The 18349-nt window shown below is 37.4% G+C and overlaps 1 long non-coding RNA gene across 1 annotated transcript in view; it reads right to left on the minus strand.

Annotated features, from left to right (window-relative positions):
* The window catches only part of LOC131698740 (uncharacterized), an 88364-nt gene extending 74714 nt beyond the window's left edge, over positions 1-13650 (minus strand). Inside the window, exons 1-2 of the long non-coding RNA XR_009307751.1 lie at positions 13516-13650; positions 8384-8577 (exon numbers count right to left, since the gene is read on the minus strand). This is a non-coding gene — a long non-coding RNA (uncharacterized LOC131698740). The remainder of the gene's footprint in view (positions 1-8383; positions 8578-13515) is intronic.
* Positions 13651-18349: the final 4699 nt, after the last annotated feature.

Here is an 18349-nt window from a genome sequence, read left to right on the forward strand (position 1 = left end):
TCTGTATACCACCTTGATCTCGGTTTTGCCAGGTGTCAAGGAGAATATGCTTTAGTGTCTGCGTAGGGTCTCTATCCCTCTAGTGGCCAGTTAAGAACTCAGCCAGCTCTAGCACTCACAGGCAGGATAACTCACACAATGGCTTATTCTAAGAACCTTAAATATATTGCTTTGTTTAGACCACAAAGCGGGTCTTATTTTCTAAAATAGGTCTAGACAAACCTTGGGGTTAATTCAAGTAGAAAGATGGGATAGGTTGCCATTTCAAAAGCAATCATCTACCAAGTCATACTTACTGCACAAGATAAATGTTCCAAACTCAACTTTATGATTCATAACATTTTCCGAAAAGACAGGGTTGAAGAGGTATTTAATTTGACAGGTTATGTGTGTTTATAAAAGACAATATAGACACGGAGATTAAACGCAAATGTTCAGCATTTTCTTTTTTTGGGGGACGGGGAATGGAAAATAATGGTAAATCTCTTTTGAAAACATCCAGTTAAAAATAAAATGACTTTCGTAACAAGACGAAAAACCACACACACTCCAGTTGGCATATGGCTCTGACATGTCTCACTTCATAAGTTATAACATAGCATGGTTTGTATTGTACATTGTTTTGCATTCCTTGAACACTAAAATGAACAGAAACATAGAGCACTTGGAGACAGCTGGGTTTGCCAATACTGGCCGGCAGCTAAAATGAGACTTTTTGACGAACAAGGCTGAGAAAACTTGACCCCTTTCTCTTTCTCTGATTGTTCTTTTCTAGTATGTTCATAGGACTGCATGCTTCCTGAATACAGCCTTAGGTATCAGGGTGTCAGATCATTGACATTGGGATTCTGGGAACTGGGATTGGAAGTTTAGCCACCATTATCTGCAGCTACGTGTCACAGGGGCAGAGTCTGGGCATGAACCGGCAACCTCACACACCGCAACAGAGCGCTTTAACCACTGCAAAAGATCTGGAGTCCTCTGCATTCATGGCTATAGAGCTTTTAACCTCATCTCATCTCACGAACGGATAGAATCCAAGATACATTCCATTTTAAATGAAGAAATTTAGATTTTTTCAGGCTTTCACCTCATAGGCTGCAGTATTTCACCCGCATCTTAAACAGAATTGAAACTGGATAAAAGCAAGCACAAAATTGAAAATCTGAATTCTGCATTAAAATGTTAATGTTGGAGCTGATTTATGTATTATATTTTATTACACTTTACCTTATTGTTTTTTTTTTTAAACCACAGATACGTTATGACTTGTATAAAGGCGAAGACAGACAGAAAAAGCAGAAAAAAAACTGTGATATATTTTCTGACAAGCTATAAATCATGTTTTGAACTAACACAAGTCAGTCGGAACAGTAAATTAAAACTTGGAGGGTTTCGTTTCCTAAGTCAAGCCAATCCCTATAGACATCTGAAATATTGAAAGAACTCGCCTGGGTACCTTCAGCGCAGCTCCGAAACCACAATGCATGATAAATGAAACCTTTCATTGAGAGTTTGTACTGGCACTAGAGCCAGAACAACCCACTGAACAGCTACCAGTGTGGAATCTCAAATCAGCCTTTATAAACTGCTTAAGCTGCTTACTGCTGCTACATCACTTCTACAGTACATGTGCCAGAGATACATTCAAGTCTAGAGTTTCAAGTCCAGGTTTAGGTCCAAGCTGGTTTAAATTTGCATATGGACTTAATTAGTATTGACCAGTTCTAGGCTTGGTGGACCTCAGTGAATCTCTGACTGATTGTAAACAGTGAGCTGGATTTCCCACACCCCCTTAAGTTATATTGAAAAGGTCCCTTCATTTAAGTTAAATAACCCAGCATATGAGAATGTTATTAAAGATAAAATGAGATATGAAACAGGTGTAATTACAGAGAGGGTGATTATAGCATCATGTTTTAGACATTAATATATTTAAAAAATAATGCCTTAATATCACAGTATATGATACTTAGAGGTACATGTCTTATCCTGGTAAAATACCAAACGTTAACTTGACATATTTAGATGTGCCTAGGCTATACTCAATTTATAGAATTGAAATAGTTAGGTGGTACTTTTTTGTGTAACCAGTTTGGGATCCTGTGTTTAAACCAGACAGGTGTAGGAGTTAGCCCAGGTTTCACTGCACTCTATATGGCGGCAGAATGGAGCTTGTGTTCAACTAAATGCAGCTGGAAACGCCTCCATCCGAGACCCTAGCCCCGATCCTTTGTTACACCAGACTGCGCTTGAGTTTGGATAGCATCTCAAGCAGGAAGATGGGGCAGCCAACAAAGAAAGGACTGCACTGCCTGGCGACCACAAACCCCCACATGTGAACCCAGTAACCATGTGAAGTAAAATAATAACAATGTACCGCACCACTCTTCAAAGTTAAAGAGCAAGTTACTTTAAATGTCATTTTTTATTACTTTTTATTACAAAACTAATTCTAAATCTGCCTTTAATTGTCCTTGAACTTGCTTTGAGCTTGTCTGGAAGTGAAGGGGCTGGACAGCTTTCCTCATTCCATTCAAATGATGTCACAATGGGGCTTCCAACTTTTGCTAGCCTGTCCTACTGTACATATACTGTATATAGACAGAGTTGGTGGAGTTGACAAGCTCAAAGTTAGATTTACAGAAAAGTAGCAATAACTCAATATTGGAGAAACAACCCAGGAGAATGCAGAATGATAGTAAACATGATCAAATAGTCAGGGGGATATTAAAAAAGCTAATCCTTTCAAAGCTACTTACTCTTAAAGAGTCTGATTTTGCTACTGTCTCTCCTTTCTGATAATTGCACAATGAAGAAGATTTGTAATGCACCCTTAAAAGTTAGCGTTGGGCTGGGGGCTGATACATTGCCTACCTGTAAACCAGGTGCTCTCAATCCATGATTTCCCACAGTGGAAGTTTCATGTTTAAACAAGCCCACAGATCCTGCAGCTAATCACTGAAAAGTGCCAGGCGAGCATTTATTTTGTATTTTATTCAAAACACACTTCCATTGCGGCATGTGACGCACTTCCTCTCCGTGCCAGGGTTTAGTTTTACACTCCATATTACACAAGCCTCTCTCGCCTCTCTGCTCCCCATCTATCAGAGTGTCTTGTTCGGGCTCCTTTTTTTCCCCTGACTGCTCAATCTCATGAAATGAGGGCAATTTCCACAAATGATGGCAGCGTTGATCGAGGAAACAATCAAGGAAACAAAGGGTAATAGTTTCAAAACATTAGCTGATCTGTCTGCTGTGCGTATTTTACAAGGGCGATTTTTGTTTATTTTTTTGATTCCATCACATTCAATGTAACTCTTCCATTCCCTAGACAGACATACCATATGTTTTTTAGTATTCAATGTATTCATGTGGCAGCAAGAAAAAACAGTAAAGGTAACTAACTTCCTGCAGGTGATTGTCTCAGAAATAATTTTGATTTGTGTACAACCCCAAGCACTTGCGTAAAATGAGTTATTTAAATCTGTTGTTTAAAATCTGTCAATCCAGCCACTATGTGTAGACCATGATAAGCAGTTGAGCAGACCGAGTATACAAATTGTATGCATAAGAAGCATATACTTTTATGTACGCAAACAAACACCAGCTTTGATACATTTCAGTAGCCTGACCCTAGTAATCCTATGTGGAACGGGGTCCCCAGAGGTATCACAGTGGAAATAATGTGTTGTGCCTCTCATTTCTTGTGTGCCTGTCTCATGGAGTTTAGTTTCCCTTCCTTCATTAGCACTGGTTTATTCTTCAGTCAGTTCAGTTTTTTTAAGAAACTGTTGCAGACGGAATTCTATCGCCAATTTTAAGTGAATTATTTTTCTTTGTCAAAGCTAATTAGTCGACTTTCCTAATTTGGAAAATTTCTTCGGCTTCCTTTCTTCTAATTCTAGAATTTAAGAATTCAACAGTGTGTTTTCTTTGCCTTAGGAGCTGGGAGAAAGTACACTCAAGTCATAATGCTCCCCTTTGGGGGACACATGTTATACTGCACGTTCAATTGGGAACTAATATAGTCATGGATCGAGAAGAGTGATAGTTTGCAAGGCCAATCTCTTGAGACAAATATATTGGCCCATCAGAATCGAATGGAATTGTGTCATATCACCAAGCATATCAAGTTTAGTACATTTTAGTGCTGTTTCCATTCGCAAGTTCCCAAATGTCCAATGTATGTTTGTAAGGTAATGATAGAGATTTGTTATGAAATCATTCTGTGAGAATGGCAGGAAAGCCCTTTATAAAAAGGTCCAGATGACCCTAAGAAACCCCACTGTGCTCCTTGAGGTCAGGTCTTCCTACATGTTAGACAGTGGTGCCTGTGAGCCTTCAACTACTAGACTATTGATGTCCAAACACCAAAGTGAAAAATATCTAAAGAGTCGTTCTTAAAATGATGCAAGTTACCACCCATCGCCATGCTCACTCTTCCCAACTGTTCAATGTGGAATACACCTTGTTACTTACAAATAAGGACAAAGCACACCATCATGTCTTTCACCAGTATAACACACAGGCACAAAGACAAGCCATTTTTCTGTTTTGTCTTTGCAGAGTCCTATACACATAATTGAACTCCATTGCTTTAAAAATCTGAATCAATCATTAAATGCTAACTCATAACCTCTACATGCCCAGAAACACCACTGGACATCATGTAAATGCATTACTGGCATATTTATGGTGATCAAGCTGTAAAGGAAAAGCATTAATCATTTTGGTCAATTATACAGTACATTATTTAACTTTCCTATGGTGTTGTAACTTGTAAGTGTCTTGCTTGTTATAAGATAGAATGATGTAGCAATCTATATTCAGAGTACAGCAGAAAATTCAGAAATCATTAAATTGAGGTATGCAATCTCTGTGAAAAGTGGAAAAGTGAAAACTTGGGGTAGATCCCCAGAGACATAGGAGTCTTGAATTGCCTAAGTGGCTATAGCAAGGCCATGTATAGCAAAGTACATTGCTCCTGGTAATTTTGTTATCTGACTTTGGGGGTAGTGTATTAGTGAAAGGTCATTATAGAGCAAAGTATAGTACATTTACTTCCAAAATGGACTAAGTAGGGTACCCTGTGAAACAATATCGGCCCCAGAGACACAGTCAGTAACAGAGCAATAATATAAAAATCAAAATCTTAGCACAACATGAGATAATTGCAAACAGTGACTGGCACAAACGCCATGCGGGTACTAATAGGAAACATTCTATTATATTGTGTCTCGCCGTAATGAAAATAAATGAGAGGTTATATTTTAGGCACAGCTAGAAAATGTGTGCTTTCCTCCATACCAGTTTCCAAACCTATTTCTAGCTAATTAGAAATAATTTCATTGCTTTCTGCTGTTGTAAACACTAGCCAGCTGAGTTTGGTTACAATAAGAAATCAAATAAACACAAGAGCAGAAACAGTAGTAACTGCATGCCTCATTACAATATAATGTGGTTAGGAATACATCATGAAATACTTATTGCGCCTAATTACCAAGATTGACTCTTTCATTTAGGTACAATAAATATACAAACTAAAAAAAATATTTCCACTTGTACTAAATTGAGGTTTGTCAATGAAAACGGTTCTGCTCCAGACATCTGGAGCCCGAATCTGTGAAGTCAGTCTCAATGAAATGTCAGGAATAAAATGGTACTCTGTAGAAACACTTCAAAATGGGTTTTGATCCATCCAATGTATACAAGGTGACATTGTTGAGAGTAGAATTGTTTTATGTTTTCCATTTGGAATGGGTGGCCTAGGGATCCTCTCAAGCTCTAGTCTCTATTCTACAGATTCAAGATTCAATGTGACTGAAACTCAGTGCACTGGAATTGGAAAGTTCTGCTCAGTCCCTTAATTAGATGCATCTTGAGAGTCCTTGGTGTGTAATCCTTTAAAACCAGCCTCATCACCAGAAACTTGAAGTAATATCCCTACGCACCACAAAGAGAACGGAGGGGGGGGGGGGGGGGGCATATTTTTAAGGAACTACTTACCCACATCAGAAGAATACAAAATCTAAAAACAATTAAATATAAAAATAAAATGGTACAAAAATTTCTGGCCAAAAGCCTGTTCGTAATCTCAGGTAATTCCTGATTCCCATAATGCTCAGATGTGGTGAATGTTGGGTGTTGATTCCATTTCTTTATCTGTTAAGTTTCTTTCTTCTTTAGGATTGGCTTAGCCTTGAAACGTTTCACACTAAAACCATGATAAGAAAGACTTATAATTTATTAGGGTAGAACTTGCCTATTTTTTTAATCAGTTCTGTATTATGTACGCTTATTTGTATTGAATCATAACAATGTAGTTATGCTAAAAAAACACAATTCTGAATATCAACAAACATTAAGGCATGATTAATTAAACCCACATTGAAATGCTTTAAAATTAATGACGCTATTAGGACATGGTTAATCTAAGTGCACGGACGGAAGAGCCATTATCAATAAACTAAAAAAGAACAGGAAATACATTATCTTGAACCAAGCAATTGATTAAAACGGCACTGTACTTGGTCAAATACAACTTGAGTTCCAAGGGCTCAATTTATCACCATTTGTGATCTGTACACAGAACCCCCCCCCCCCCCCCTCTCCCCCACAGACAATAAATGAAAAAAAAAAAAAACTCATGTAACCTCTTGATCTTGTTCAAATTTCTAGTCTTGTGATGTGCTTACATGTGTTTTTCTGATTGCTGATATTTTTCCATTTGGGATAAAAGAAAATCTAATTTGCTGTTCAGAGCACTCGCTGTGTGATTCGCTTCGGATAAAATACATTTTTTAACAGCACGTTGGAACAATAAAGGCTATATAATATGGAATCAAATTATAAAATAATCATTGCCCTTAACACTGATGAGGGCGTTTGCAAAACAACTTCCAGTTCAGAATCCTGTCATTCATAATTTGCCAGTTCAAATTTGTGATAAGGGTACAGTATGCGTGACTGATGTCTATATTGGACTGGCTCTGATGGAATGGCATACTTGGCATTAGGAACTAAATAGGTATAATGTAAGGTTATTGAGTTCAATTTGTCTTCTTGGCTTCTCTTTCACATCACAACCTTGGGGCTGGGACAAAAAATACAACTGCAGAAGCCAGTCCTTTATCTCAGCCAGCTGTGGGGCAGAGTGTATTGTGATTTGTCTACTAATGTCTTGCAAATAAACATTAAAGGCATGACTCCCCCTTGTCACATTTGGCAAAGTAAAGAATTATAGGATCCAGCTTCAAAACAACATCTTTCATATTTCAAGTTCATTATATTTACAACCCATTGTGGCAACACAAAACACTAACATTTCAAGGTCTTTCTAACTGCTTTATCGAAATGCATGTGTTATTTTTCCTATTTGTTTTGTTATTAGTAGTATTTTTGTAAAATAATATTTCAGTTTACTATTGGGACATGTCTTCACCCCAGCAGCACACATGATATCTTAATTCAGCTGTAAGGTTACCAAACCTATCCTGGCATGTCGGCTGAATCACCCTTAATGTTCTAGATGGGTCTCAATGTTAATGTCTCCGAGATCTGACAATCCTCAGGCAGGAAAATGGGCAAATTAAATCACCAGAGCAGTAAGTAGTGTTAGTGTTAATCTGTCTAGGATGTCAGAGCATAAAGACCAGGGGTATTTAGACTAATTTAAGAGGGAAAAAGGAATGGACTTATTTCCAAAACAGCAGTTGGATGGGCATAGTTAGGATATTCTATAATGTGAATGCTTTTCACACACAGGAGAAGAACATAGGTGAAAAAAAAGTTTTTTTTAATGTTTTAATCTTGCATTTCAGTGTCTTTCCAGGAGGTAGCTACCTACCTTGGCATCTTAACACCTTTACTTATCTAATCCTCATGTCTATCTCTGGCCTGCACCAAGAGTTGTCTGTTTCTAAGAATGCACACCTGTCCCTTTTAAAACCACTGCAATGAAAACTTTAATTTGCATGCACTTTTTTTTTTTTGACATTTGAAAAAATTTACAGGTTTACACTTGCAAAAAAACCCCCAAAAAACACTAACTTTTCTATGTGCATCCCTTGAAGTTGTAGATGCACAGGGCTTTGTGGATTGGTGGCATTTTATTGCCGTTGCTAGGTTCCGGTAGACAGAGAACAAAGTCGAGATGGTTGGAGGTTAAGAGGTTAAAAGAGGGGGGTTCTTCTGTCAGTGCCATCCTCTGTCAGACTAATTTAGACAGAGGTTGCTGTTAAGACAGGGTGGGGAAGTTGTCCAAATTCCTTATTCCTCACAGGCACCCTGTCCCTTGTTCCTTTTGATATACTGCATCAGAAGGCAGGGGCTGACAAGAAGACAACATAATCTGCTGAGCCATCGCCTTATCAGCACTAACCTCTTACAACCACGGCCTGGCGTCCGACCAGAGTGACGGCTTGCTCCTTTCTAGTAGCAAAGCCCCATTAGTTCTGCAGAAAGCTTCAGGGGCGGAGGGCGGGGGTTCGGAAGGCTCCTTCTTGTGATAGCAGCTGCCGAGGGCTTTGATCTCCATTACTCAATCAGGACTTTGAAGTTAATCAGAAGTTAGAACTGTGTTAAAGAAAAAAAAAAAAAGGTAAAAAAAAATCCACTGGGCAAGTGATTGACAGAAAAAGCTTAAATGGCAGATTGATTTATTGGTATAGGTTCTGTCTTACAGTTCATATATTTAAAGATAATGAAGATTAACGTTACTATTCTTTTTATTTTATAACGTAAGATGAAAAATGTAGATATGTTAAGATTGTTATTTTCTTGTATAAATAATATTTAAATAGATATGATTGAGTCACATCTCATGCAAAGGGATGTTTTGCAGACCTACAAATAATTGATCCTTCAATTTAAATGCTATTATTTAAACATGTTACACTGTTTAAATGAAAAAATACATAATAAGCATATATATTATGTATATATATTTTTAAAAAGTCAGATAATATACAGCGATACTTTTATGCTGAACATAAGAACATAAGAAAGTTTACAAACGAGAGGGGGCCATTCGGCCCATCTTGCTTGTTTGGTTGTTAGTAGCTTATTGATCCCAGAATCTCATCAAGCAGCTTCTTAAAGGATCCCAGGGTGTCAGCTTCAACAACATTACTGGGAAGTTGGTTCCAGACCCTCGCAATTCTCTGTGTAAAAAAGTGCCTCCTAGTGTAAGCTTTTGCCCCTATCTTCACCTCAAACACTACTCCCCACTTAGTGCATTATGTTATATAACTGAGTATCCATTCATTGCTGTTTTTATGTTGTGTAAACTGGGCTAAACTGGTCTTTCATTCCAGTCCCTTCCATCCAGATCCCCAATCCCAGATGTGAAAGGAGACCAGTGGAGCGAGGAAGCGTGTCGTAACAAAAACTCATTTTAATGCCTGCGTTAGACAGAGGACTCCAGTCTGCAGAGCTGTCAGGCACTTGCTTCTCACAGGCACTAAATTGAACGGCCAAATATTGAAAAAGCATGAGCCCGAACTTTCGGTCCTTCAGAAGAGGTCAGGTATAATTTCAGCAAAGCCCCCAAATCCCCCCCAAATATTGATTAATAAGCATTTGCCCAGCCGCTACAAATTACACTATTAAAGGCCTTATAGATTTCAGGAGTTTTTCAGAAATCAAAACCGGACTCTGAATCATTCTCTCCGATAGCTACAGTATTGTCTGTCAGTTATGCCCCTATGATCTAAAGCCTGTGAGAGATGGAGGTTCAGTCAGTCACAACTAATCAATCAGTGAACCAAAATAGCAGCAGACATGGCGTAACTGTTAATATGACTACTGCGTATAACACAGACATACAGTACATTCTAAGTGTGAGAAAACCTGGTAAATAATATAGTCTATGTCATACTGTGTTGGATCCCCTCAGGGCCATTTGAAATGCATGGTGGTTCTCAAATGCGTCTTCATATTTCTTAACATTTTTTTCTCTAAGGTCTTTGGAGACTGAGCTGTTGATTGTCAACAGCACTGTTTTTTTTTGTTTTTTTTGTAGCAGTGTTCATAAAATTTTAGCACAATGTTTAATGGAATGAGTCCAAAACCGCAATAACGGTAAAAACAAGTACAAGTATGAACAATCAAACAAAATCATCTAAAGATCTTTATACCAGCACGCAGGACAACACCAATATGAAATAATACAACCATAAAGTATTATAATTAAAATAATCAACAACATTTTGGATCATGCAATATTGTATTTGAACTACTGCTTGATACCCATATGCACCTGTATGTTTTATAAAGATACATTTTATTATTTATTTACCAATGTTGCTTTGCTCTAAAAAACAAGGTATAGAATTCAGTTGGCTTATCTTGTGCCAACATTTAACACAGTTTTGTCAAAACAGCCAATCAACATGTATTTGGTCAGTCTGGATTGAAATCTAGCCTGACAGACTTGGCAGGAATACACTGTAAAATATTTCATGCCATATGTGAACGGTGGAAGTCATCGTCAAATTTAAACAGATATCCATGCATACAGAAGTGAATATGTTATTTCCAGTCTGCCTGTTACCGGAACAATGCTGAATACAATCTTCTGGAAAAGGAAAAAAAAATAACACAATGTTTTACAACATGTCACCTATGTGTTAAAGTCAGACTTCAACTGTGTTTCCGTAGCTGAAAGATGTAAAAAGAAAATCAAAAATCCCGCCTAAAACAAAATCTTTCAAAGCTGCAAGACTGTTAACAGAATAGTCTTCTGATTACTCTTTAGTAGGTAAGGAACCAATGATGTAAGCCTGCTACACAATACAGAAGAATCACCAAGTCTGTACTGAACAATAAATAATGCAAAGCATGTTTGTGGTGCTATGCTTGTTTATGTGGATAAATATAGACTAAAAACTCCCTATTCACTGGTTCAACTCCTCATAAAATGTGTCTCATCTATGATTTTCTACTTGTCCACAGAGAAAAGACATAACACACAAATTCAAATTGGAATCTGAGGACAACCTAAGGATGTAAAACTGCGGTCAGGGAATATCACCTGGATAAGCAGGTCCAAGGACCTATAAGCAGAGCTTTGAATCGAATAGGAAACTAGAGTGATGTGGTGACTAGTTTTATTGTGAGTCAGTATTCTAGTGTTCTGTGTCAGGTGCAATATAGTCAATGACTCATCTGAAATGTGTTGTATTAGTTTTGAAAGTGCTGATAAGTACTGTTCTAAATAAATGTTGCAAATCTATTCTATCACAGTTCGCCAAGCAAACCCATGCAACACCTTTCTTTGTGGTGGCATTTTACTCAAATCTCATACCTTTCACAATGAGACTACCAGATGTTGGGCCAATAACTGAAGTGTGGTGGTGGATTTTGTTTAAAGCTGAGAATTTTTTGCAGTCCCCATTAAACCTGTAGTACAAGGTAAGTTAGACCTTCGTCATCTGTCATCCTTGCACTTAACATTGGCTAACTGTATGTGGTGGAAAAATGGTCTAGAATCTCTCCTGAAACCTGGTGGAATCCATATAATTGATTTGTGATAGCCAATATCTGAGCAAAGGCAGGTCTTTCTGGATACTTGTTATCCCTTAGACAGTGACTGGGCAGTATGGTTATATGCAAAAATACAATTTTAAAGAAAAGGGATTTTAAGGGAATATTAAATAAATGAAAAGAGTTGGACTTCCAGGATTTGATGGAAAATATTTGGATTTGTGAGCACGAAAGAAAAACACAGACGCTGTGATTTTAATTATACCACCGGCAAAGAAATAATTATTTCTTTATGTTTTATAATCTACACCAGTCTCTTCCTGTCTTGCCATACATTGCTTAGATAACTCCACAATGTCATAATTATACAGCAGAAGAAATTATGGAATGCTGGCCTATAAGCCAAAACTTGTACACACTGACAATCTGGTGATGTGATGACAGGTTGAGGAGGCCCAGCACTCTCAAGCATGTTTGGCACTGGCCTCAATCTACCCAAGGATAAACGCCTGCTTTCTATATGTGCTGTAATATTAATCTGTAAGCAGATCATGAAGTGCCCATGGTGTTATTTTACACTCCTGCTATTTTGGCAGGGTACCTTAATTTCTTCTATAAAACATGTTTTAAAGAAATGAACAGATTTTAGAATCTTTTGATCCTTCCTTTAAATACAATACTTATCCATTATTATCCAAAGCAAATTGGAGTTCTGTGGGTAAGTCAATTACTGGTCTGTTTCTTGATTAATGCTGTTTCACATAGCAAACCACTGTGTGTTCATTATATATTTTCAACCCAGTCCCTACCTGTGGCCACAAAGACCTATCACTTTACAAACAACCAAAAATTGTGACTTCTTATACACTCAAAGCTTTAAGTCATTACTTAACTAACGATAGACTTGTAAGTAAGTTATTGTTGCCTATGGAAAAACCACAACCCTTCAGTGACCTAATGTGGGGAAAAAACACTGTTTTTAATACTATTGGGTTGTCAAAGACAAATTCGCAATATGTATAATTCTGCTTTAATGATCCTTGATATTATGGCCAAGTAACTGAACTATTGCAGTGGTCTGTCGTCTTCTACCAATGATCAAATTCCATAATCAATCCAAAAATTAAGACATCCTAAGCAAGTACATAAATATTGAAAAGATGAATAGCATTTTTGTATTATATATATATATATATATATATATATATATATATATATATATATATATATATATATATATAAATCAGGTATATGTAATATGTTATAGCTAGGGCTTTTGGTTGATTTTTGGTTTTAACCGATAAAAATCGATATAACACCAGGTACAAAAAAAAAAATGAAATTGGTGTTTAGCCAATAAACACAGGAAAAACACTGGAAATGGTTACTCAATTCACATTGACTTCACCGCTTCTCCAAAACAAACTACTTCAAAAAACAAAAACAAAAAATACTTTTCTATGCAGTTGGGCAATGTCCCTCCTTCCTGACTCGTATCTATCATTGATTCGTTCTGAATGCTTGCGAGACTTCAAACGAGATTACAATTACAGTAGAAGGCTTGCAGTATTTAAAGATATATTACAGTTAGATAGTGAGAATTTGAAACAAAATTACAAATTATGGTGAAATGTAAAAAAAAAAAAAATGCCTAGACACACAATAAACCCAGAAGAAAGTGCCCGTGACCATAAGGATTTTGTTGTGGAAGACAGCAAAGGAAAGAAGGTACATCTACATGTGCCAGTGCTGTTGAGTTACTACTATTGTGACAGACAAAAAAGCCAAAGCATTTTGGAAAGTAACTGAAAACAATCATTTCATACAGTATATAAAAAGCGAAAGTCCTGAAAAATATAGCAGTAACAACTTCAAACTTGTATTTACATCCACTCCAACTTTTAAAAGCATAATTAATTAATAACATGTTCAAAGAATATAATCACTAAACTGAAGTGTTACTATTTTACATATGTACAGTACTGTCAACACCATCATAATAAACGCATTAACAGCTTGGCCAAATACCTTGACCTACAAGTCCTGTCCTTATTTCACACCTCCTTGTCTACTGAAAGTGTTGATGTTACTGCATCTTGTGTAGCTGGCTGTAAACCAGCGGAGGAGCTGGGATCTGAATGACAGGCACCAATGTGTCCAAGACTGAAGCCTTGACAGGAGAGGCTCAGAGTCAGGAGTTTAGCAGTCTTGCCAAAGTCTTTTAGTTCTTGGAACATTTCCTAGTGCAGCGCTAAAGCCCCCAGATCTCCTTTTTTTTTTTTTTTTTTTTTTTTTTACATTTTTCTGAATCTGTAGTGTTCAGGATTTGTCCAAGAAAGCTGTAGTCTGCAGCTGTCTGAACAATCATGATGGAAACCTCTTGTGATCAGGATTATGGGTAGAGTGGACTTCTTTATTTTAGATATTGGTACTGCTTTATTTAAAGTTCCATTAATAATTGCATTTAAACTGCTGAAAATGAATTTCAATGCATGCAACACAGTGGTGTATTAAGCACAATAGTAAAACTTTAAAAAGGCTGCAGCAGAACAGTTAATGTACTTGCATTATAAAGTGTATCAGCATCCTTTTATGAGGAGAACGTTTTTTTGTTTTTTGGTTTTGTGCATTTCTTATTACCCATTTAACCCATGCTGGGAGAGTGGGAATGGCAAATTAAAGTCTGACCTCAATTAATCCCTCTCAACGCATAGTCTGGAGAGATCTGGAGAGGAAGGTTTTTTTTTTTAATACGTTTCTGGCTCCCCCCCCCCCCCCCCCCCCCCCAACTGTGACGAATCCTTACCAAATAACCATACAATCCCCCTTCTCAAAAATGTAATTATAAAACTCATGAAGGGCAACCTTTGAAAGACTTCTTTGAGTCTTCTACATTCATCTGTTCACTATGTATTTCTTAAAATGTTATCACTGGGAAAAACTCAATTGGGTCATCTGTCTTGTTGTCAAAATGGCAAATCCAGCATGCTCGCTCACATAACAAAACCCATCCATAACCGTCCTTCGAGAGGAACATTAACATAAATGCTTATCCAACAATTACATCTGTACCTTGTCATTAAAATGTTCTTCTGTAGTCAACATCTAATGTCAAAGGGTCCCAAACAGAAGCACATTAATGTGTTGAGGCACCAAGCAGGCTAGTCGCACGCTCAGAGTTAGACAGCTCCAGTGCCAGAACTGTGCCAAATGCCTTCATGTGGAACACAGCGTTCTGAAAATACAGGTAAATTAAGACTTCGCATGAATCACACAACAAAAACTAAAGCGTTCTGGGGGCCTTTTCTATTTAGTTTTCCCCAATTTGTCTGCATTACTTGGTCAACTCTTGAAACCATATATTCTCTGTCTAAACTCTACGAAATATGACTGATCACCTTCATTTTAATCCATTTCAAATTTGGCATCTGTTCCCAGATTGTGTATTCTTTCCATGGCGCCGCACCAACCGCCCTACGTTTAATTAATTTCCTTTCATTTATCCTGCTCGGCTTTGCTGCACTTTTAAAGACAGAGTACCCCTATTTAAAGGGCCAGTGTGTTACATGCAACCAAATGTAGACTAAGTGTATCACATTCTGTTCTGAAACACTGTATATGAAGGACCATGTTTTGCAACATTGGTTCAAATGGTACCCTCGAGGGATTAAAATACTTTAAATGAGAGTATGGTTTTCCTATATTGTGTCAATTTAAACAAAATGTGGGGCTCATTTACTGGTATGTGAATGAACTGCAAAAAGACCCAAGCGGGTTAAGAGGCACAATACTGCTGGAGGCGTTTATCTGTCTAACAGCTGATTTCAAAGAGCCTGATTAGTACTAGTACTACATAACCTAAGGTACCATTACAAAGTCCAATATTAGTGCTAATCAGGGTCTGTGAAACCAGCTGTATATGTTAAAAAAGACATACCTGTGTGCAGCGGTGGCTAGTGGCCAGAATGTTTGGGTGTTCACACCTCAGATGCAGGTGAGGGAATGGGGACCCGCGAGGTGGGGTCCAGGGCCCAACCTCAGTGGAAGAAGCACTGTCCAGTGGATCAGTTTCTTGTTGGAAGCGATGCAAAAAGTTTGCTCTGCGATGTCTTATCGTGGCAAATTTTTTGATTACTTTACTATTTAAATTTAAGTTGTACCTGAATCTAAATCAAGTTCAAAGACCAAGAATAGGAAAAAATAAGACCTTAAAAAGTGATTTGGGTTTTAAGACGACGATTTACAGAAACATAACTGACAGAAATACTCTTCTGGCATCCAGTTTCCAACCTAAGATGGTGAAGGATAATTTACCTGTAAGCCAATTCTTTAGGCTTCTTTGCTCCAGCAAGGAAGAATATATACAGTAGATAAAGTGAACGAAATGCAGTTAATTATATATTTTGCCACGACTGTGTTATACATGCAATTTTGTTAAAACATTGTAAGTTACTTGTTTCCGATACCGTTGCTTCTTTTACACGGAATAAAACCAGCAACTGTAGCTTTTAAATGTAGCATGAGTACATTGCTAAACACCGTTTTGGCGATTGATTAACTTTCCCTTGCGGCAAAAAAATCCTGCGATGGAACCGGAAGTTGGGGTGGGAAGATTTGTACGGTGGGAGCTATTGTATATAGCAGTGGAAACTCATAGCAAGTCCTGGCTGCTACTACGCATGTGCACGGCGGATCTAAGCGCTCGCATTTCTGAGCGAGCACAGCCCAGCTTCAGCCCATTAAACAGATGGGATGAACGGCATTGTTGATATGCCAGTGTCACATGAGAGGGGGGAAATTAAACGCACATCGCCCTCATTAATAAGAGACTGAGGGTTTGGCGAGCAAGCGAACACTGTTAACTGGCTGCCCCTGCCTGTGTGTGAGGGTTAGGTGCAAGCGATCAGGCAAAACGACAGGACATCAAGCAGCCATTGAAAAAGTGATGCTACTGAGGACTTTTATTTAACCAAATAAAACAAAACAAGATTTTTAAACAAACAATAACAATATACAGTCACAGTTTTGGTTGCTTTTTGGCAGAAACCAACCGGCGCCCCAACCTCTACAGGACTGAACACACAGCCTGGCTGCAGCCTTTATGCACCTGCATCATTTAAAACAAATTGAATAATTCATTAACTGGACCTCCAATCAAGGTCCACAGTTTTCTTTATTTTAACATTCTCACATGGAAATGTAAACATTTTAAATCAAGGCCCACATTTAACCTTTTATTGCGGCCAGTTAATATGCACACACATTTAACTGAAACACTATTAAACATTTATACTAAAAGTAAACACATATGAAAATAAAGATATTACTGTTGTTGATGGAGCTGGTGGAATTAAACACATTTATACTGCAGAATATGGGAATGAATGAAAAAAATAGGTTAACACAAAATAAATCACAAAAATAAACACTGTTAGCAAGCGAGGGTTTTTCACCCCATCACATTGTGGGAAAAATAAACATCATACTGAAAATACACCTCCTACTGTTGACATTTTTAATTCAATAGGCTGTCTGCAGTACCTTCACTGTCAGAACCAGCCATTTCTAATCACAATTTGGAAGTTTAAAAGCATTCAGAGTACATTGGGAGCCTGAAAAGCCCCTTTAATTGTTTAGTGAATTCCGTTCATATGTTAATCCTCCATTTATTGTTATTTCATTTACTGTATGTGTGGTACTAAGGCGATTGCTGTGGCATTTCCTGACAGGTAAAGACAATATATCAGGTCATTTCTACCTATCTGAAGTGGTGAACTTGCAAAAGACGAGAGATATACTGGACATTTTTGTAAGCATTGTTCTGGCATTAAAATCAGATTCCTTTTATGGTTTATAAGCTGAAATAGATATAAAATTACACTACATCCACCTGACCAAATAAATGTAGTTAGTTTTGTTTTATTTTCAGACCACCTTCCTTCGGTTGTTGAGTTACCTAGAAGGACAATTCCAATTAAGTTATTTCAGTATCACTTCCAGGGTGTCTGCTGCTTACTTCAGAGTGATGGTATTGATTGCAGTAAAGCCAATAACTATTCCATCAATCCATCAACTTCAATTCCATACAGAATAGCTTGTAAAGTAAGGCTCCAGTTGCATACCTTCAAATCAGAGCAAAGAGAGGAAGTGGGCCAGTTACAATGTTGTGTCTGTTTCTGATGGAAGGCAGAAACCATCTTGACATGGAGCAAGGAACATCTGATCCCACACAGCTGCATTAGTTACACATCTCAGTGTTATTCCATTATGTAACCATGAGAGAGCACCATGGTGTTCTAATTCTTTTTTTTTTAATGGTGGCATGCAAACACCCCCTTTATATATTTAAAAACAAAACATTTGTTAAATCTTTGATTCTAATAATTAAATCTATCTATCTATCTATCTATATATACTGTATATATATATATATATATATATATATATATATATATAACTATGATAATTTTAGCTGCATACTAAAGCAGAATACATTGTATTCTAAAGCGTTAGTTGTTTTTTACTACTAGCTGTCAGGTCCATAAAGTGAGTTTTGTTTCTCTAGGACAGGTTAGTGGGATGCTCATGGGGTAATCTGCATTGCTACTATTGGTTTTATTCCTGCTTTGTGGATTAATAGAGAGGACTGTCCAACAAAACACCTTTATATAAAAATGTGACCTAATTTCAAACTGCTTTCTCAGGAAGGATTAACTGTAGAATAGAGAAGTGTCTACCTAATTCTCACTAAAGAAAAATAATACGCTTTATACTTTAAAAAAGATGTTCCATCAGGGTGCAATGATTAAGACTGGCCTTTGCGTAACACAAACAAGCACCATCAGCCACAGAAAAACCCAAG

The sequence above is a fragment of the Acipenser ruthenus genome, chromosome 19 (genome assembly GCF_902713425.1).
Source record: "Acipenser ruthenus chromosome 19, fAciRut3.2 maternal haplotype, whole genome shotgun sequence".
NCBI classification, from domain to species: domain Eukaryota; kingdom Metazoa; phylum Chordata; class Actinopteri; order Acipenseriformes; family Acipenseridae; genus Acipenser; species Acipenser ruthenus.